The sequence below is a fragment of the Agrilus planipennis genome, unplaced genomic scaffold (genome assembly GCF_000699045.2).
Source record: "Agrilus planipennis isolate EAB-ADULT unplaced genomic scaffold, Apla_2.0 scaffold198, whole genome shotgun sequence".
In the NCBI taxonomy this organism is placed as follows: Eukaryota; Metazoa; Arthropoda; class Insecta; order Coleoptera; family Buprestidae; genus Agrilus; species Agrilus planipennis.
In genome coordinates this window covers 340287-345864 of record NW_020438930.1, presented here as the reverse complement: position 1 = coordinate 345864, position 5578 = coordinate 340287, and the positions used below count along the sequence as shown (strand labels likewise).

Below are 5578 nucleotides of genomic sequence, written 5' to 3'. Positions count from 1 at the left end.
CCTTGTATTACCCCACGTGGGGTTAATGAGCCCTGCCAGAGAAAACTAACGTTTAACACATGTGAATGGTCAAAGTAGGTCTGCATCTTGTCTCATCTTTTACAACCATAACACATACATTTGTTTTAGTACACTAGTACGTTATGTTACAAACTTTTACCAAACGCTGGGTGGTGAGGATTGTTTGTGCACGGCTTCTAACTATTCCGTATTTGTTAAAATTTCTTTTGTATTTAAAATAACATAATACTCGACGTCATGGACTACATTAGGTCCACTTCAGTTTACGATCATGGGATTTTCGATTGTGATAGGTACATAGTTTTTCTAACGTGTTTCAGTCATCTAATGGACCTTAACGCGAGTGCATTTTCTTCGGCTGATCCGTAACTTAATACCAAACATAAACAATAACATCACCCCAAAAACCAGCTGATTCCGACCTACTGAAGGTGAATTTTTCTACGATCAGCTGGCAATCGTAATTAATTTGCGATTGTGCAGGGCCGGCATCGAAACTGTTATAATTTTATAATTTTTTATTTTGTTTCAAAAGTCAAAAGTGTTATAACATTTTATGTTCCAAATGTCCGTAAGAATCTGTGGTATAAATATTAATTATTATAACTGGGACACCCTATATATATTATACACACGTCAGCTGTTGCGTATGCTATACACGTTGGCTGTATACGAGTATACCCATACAATAGTGAAGTTGCGCAGAAAAGTTGCGTAGAAAAACGTAACGCTTTTGAGTTAACGCTAGTGCAAATTTCACTCCTCATATATTTTCCCTACCGGGCGCCTTATATATGAAAATCGATTCTTAAGGAGTAAATGGCCCAATATAGCAATTGTATATCAATACGTGTTTCTTTTAAATAAGTACACCGCAATAGTTGGCGAAAAGGAAGTTACCGAAACGCCACTAAAACTTGCATTCAATATTTTCCGTAATAGTCGAATATTATGAAAAGGAAGAAATGTATACTGTTTCAACATCTAATTACATGAGAAGAAAAGAAGTAGTACATAAATTGTACGGTTCAATGGTTATTGAAAATGTTGAGACCTTTTCTTGGAAAGAGAAATTTCAAAATTGTAAAGAACTTAGAAATAGATTCTAAAATTAGAAAGTGCAGGAAAAATTGTTAGGGACTATTTTTTAACAGCATGCCGAGGGTGATCGGTCATGTCATAAATTACAAGTTGTAGTTTTTTAGAAATCGCACCGTACCGTCACGAAGTGACCCTGACTAAATAACCAAGGGTGAGGGGTGGCGACGGTACTGGATACATTTTAACTTGAGTTTTCAAGGAGACTCAAATTGAACTCCAATAAAGACGGTTGACTTTGTAACAAAAAAGAAAAAACTTTGTACTTGCACTAAAAATAAAAATTTATTCGAACTGCAATCTGTATTTTAATACAGCGTTTTAACAAGTGGTTAAGACGCANTTTCGTGTACTGTTGACGCACATCCTGTAAATGAATTACAGTTCTAATTTTGTTGCACAAATAATTACAATTTAGAAAACAACATTCGCAAATATGCAAATGAGGAAAATATAAATATAAATATTCAATAATTTTCTTTCCGTGACTGTACACTTGTTTGTGTAATATACACCTAATGAAGTACGCTAACATAGGGACAGGGATTTTAGTTGGAAAATTACTTAAAGTTTACTGATTAAAATGAGGATAATAATTATACATTATTGTTTATAAAATTCAATTGGCAAAGAATTATAACTATGGCATATTTAATGGGAAATTTCCGCAAAAACATGATTTTACCGAAAAATTAACTTCAATCGTCTTCCTTGTCTTGTCTTGTTATTTTTAACGCAATTTTTTTTCTTCCTTCGCGTTCCATCAAAATGAAGCTTTTTAAGAGTCAGAACAAATGCAATTTTTACCGATCACTCTAATGTATATATTTCTCCATCAGTCTACAAAAAAGTACCTACTTTTTGTGTTACGCATTTGTTTTTTTAAAACAGCCAGTGCGTCATTTCTACTGCAAAGTATTGATATTATTTGCAGGTAATCGCAGAAAATAGTAAAGTAATGTTTCCGAATGTGTTCTCATAAATAATTACACTTATCTCACATCTTCGTTTTTTAATTGGATGAAAGTGTGTGTGTTATACATATGTAAAGATTTTCATATAACTTACAAACACACCTTACACGGCCTTTTTGCTAAACATCGCGGATAATTGCTTTATGTATATTGAATTTCATTGCTATATGGATGTTGAAGTTGAATCAATTAAAAAACAATTTCAAAACAGCTAACTGCCCCTCCTTCAGTTGTCTTGCTGGAAAGCTTCACTAATGTCCAATATTTATGCATATTTTCTCTACAAGTCTTCTGTACCTTTGTAACTACAATTTTCATTACCTTTACAGATTTCATAGTCACCTATCATCGCCGTTCCCCTACGACCCTCTCTTTTAGTTGTCTTGCCACAATTTCGGGTAAATGTTTCCAAAAAGTTTGTCTAACGTTCAATTTTTATGCATACTGTTTTTCTTGAACGTATTCCTTGCGGTACCTTTCTAAGTATAATTTTCATTATTTTTACAGATTTTACAGCCACTGATGATCGCCACCTCCCTACGAGCCTCTCTTTAAGTTGTATTGCCACAATTTCAGGTAAATGTTTTCAAAAAGTTTTCCTAACGTTAAATTTCCATTCTATTTTTTGTTTTTGCCCAACAGCGCACACAGTTTGTCATTCTCTNAAAAAAGAGTGAATAATCTCCTCATGCAAACTACTAATCCGGTAACTTGACAAAGTACAAATAACACCGTACCGAAAGAAAGTTTTCGTGTACTGTTGACATACATCCTGTAAATGAATTACATTTCTAATTTTGTTGCAGAAATAATTACAATATAGAAAACAACATTCGTAAATATGCAAATGACGAAATTATAAATATAAATATTCAATAATTTTCTTTCCATGATTGTACACTTGTTTGTGTAATATACACCTAATGAAGTACGCTAACATAGGGATAGGGATTTTAGTTGGAAAATTAGTTAAAGTTTACTGATTAAAATGAGGATAATAATAATACATTATTGTTTATAAAATCCAATTGGCAAAGAATTATAACTATGGCATATTTAATGGGAAATTTCCACAAAAACATGATTTTACAGAAAAGTTAACTTCAATCGTCTTCCTTGTCTTGTTATTTGTAGCGCAATTTTCTTTCTTCCTTCGCGTTCCATCAAAATGAAGCTTTTAAGTCGGAACAAATGCAATTTTTACCGATCACTGTAATGTATATGTTTCTCTGTCACTTTACAAAACGTACTATTTATTGCACAGTTGCGTTACGCATTTGTTTGTTTTAAAAAGTCAGTGCGTTATTTCTACTGCAAAGTATTGATATTATTTGCAGATAATCGCATAAAATACTAACATAATGTTTCCGAATGTGTTCTCTTGTAATTATGTATGGTTACAATTATCTCACATCTTTGTTTTTTAATTGGATGAAAGTGTATGTGTGTGTGTTATACGTATGTAAAAATTTGGATATAACTTACAAACACACCTTACATGGCCTTTGTGCGAAATATCGCAGATAATTGCTATATGTATATTGAAGTTGATGGCTATATGGATGTTGAAGTTGAATCAATTAAAAAACAATTTCAAAACAGCTAACTGCCCCTCCTTCAGTTGTCTTGCTGGAAAGCTTCACTAATGTCCAATATTTATGCATATTTTCTCTACAAGTCTTCTGTACCTTTGTAACTACAATTTTCATTACCTTTACAGATTTCATAGTCACCTATCATCGCCGTTCCCCTACGACCCTCTCTTTTAGTTGTCTTGCCACAATTTCGGGTAAATGTTTCCAAAAAGTTTGTCTAACGTTCAATTTTTATGCATACTGTTTTTCTTGAACGTATTCCTTGCGGTACCTTTCTAAGTATAATTTTCATTATTTTTACAGATTTTACAGCCACTGATGATCGCCACCTCCCTACGAGCCTCTCTTTAAGTTGTATTGCCACAATTTCAGGTAAATGTTTTCAAAAAGTTTTCCTAACGTTAAATTTTTATTCATATTTTTTCTTGAACGTATTCCATGTGGTATCTTTTTTAGTATAATTTTCATTATTTTTACAGATTTTACAGCCACTGATGATCGCCGCCCCCTACGAGCCTCTCTTTAAGTTGTCTTGCTACAATTTCAGGTAAATGTTTCCAAAAAGTTTGACTAACGTTCAATTTTTATTCATACTTTTTCTTCTAACGTAATCCGTGAGGTACCTGTGTTAGTATAATTTTTATTATTTTTACAGATTTTACAGCCACTGATGATCGCCGCCCCCCTTCGAGCCTCTCTTTAAGTTGCCTTACCACAATTTCAGGCAAATGTTTCCAAAAAGTTTGACTAACATTCAATTTTTATGCATACTTCTTACTACTGAAAATTGTTAAAAGTTTAAAGTGTTACTATTAAGTTAAACTATATTACTGTTTCTTCTGTTTTGTGACCTTTTCTATTTGGCCGATTGTCTGTTCAAATTACATAAAATATTTAATTTTGTACAAGTGTATTTGTTAGATTCTATTAGAACGTTTATTTAGAACTTGTACAAGTGCGCTCTTTACAACCATAGACAAGACTGAAAAATTAAAATACTACCACTGATAAATGACAGGAACTTAACATCAACTATATTGCCAACTTAAAATACCGCAAATAATAAAACTTAACTACTACCAACATCATCTCAACACTCCCACTTACGTATTAAGTTTTACATTACTTCTTAGTTTTACAAATGTACATCAAAAATATTTAAACTACATGCTTGAACAATGAAACATAATAAATACAGCTAAACTAACAGATTTAATTTTTGTAACAAATTATTAAATTTCGGTCTCGTTAGGGGCTTTGTAAACAAATCCGCTAACTGATCAGCCGAATTTATATAGTTCACGGTAATGGTCCCTTTCTCACATTCATCCCTTACGAAATGTACCTTTATGTCGATATGTTTGGTCCTACTGTGGAGTTGTTGCGTCTGTGCTAGTTTAATCGCCGACTGATTATCAACTCCAATTGGTATTGTTGAGATTTGATGCCCCAGCTCCTTAAGGAATTGCTTCAGCCATAAAGCCTCTCTAATTCCAAGAGATAATGCCAAATATTCCGCCTCGGTAGTAGACTGGGCGACTACATTTTGCTTCTGACTTCTCCATGTAATTGGACTATTTGCCAGTATGAACACGTAACCACTGGTAGATTTTCTCGTATTTACACAACCCGCATAGTCTGCATCGGTATAACCTTTGATTTCTATTTTTGCTGTTTTGGAATATATTATTTTGTAATTTATAGTGTGTTTCAAATAACGGAAAATTCGCTTTACTGCTTGCCAATGTTCATTAGTCCAACTGTTAAAGAATCGACTTACTTGATTCACCGCGTATGTAATATCTGGCCGACTTATTGTAGCTAAAAACATTAGAGACCCAACAGCTTCACGATACGGCAATGCTTTATTACATTGTAAATCACTATTCG

The 5578-nt window shown here is 33.1% G+C and overlaps 1 long non-coding RNA gene across 2 annotated transcripts; it reads left to right on the top strand.

Annotated features, from left to right (window-relative positions):
- The first annotated feature begins 1479 nt into the window (after nt 1–1479).
- On the top strand, nt 1480–4895 carry LOC108739354. 2 transcript variants are annotated; one of them, XR_003231046.1, is made up of 4 exons: nt 1480–2491; nt 2601–2669; nt 4168–4235; nt 4344–4895. It is a non-coding gene; the product is annotated as an uncharacterized LOC108739354 (long non-coding RNA). The 2 variants fall into 2 exon arrangements; XR_003231045.1 differs by lacking the exons at nt 1480–2491; nt 2601–2669 and adding exons at nt 2765–3882; nt 3992–4060.
- The last annotated feature ends 683 nt before the right edge of the window (nt 4896–5578 follow it).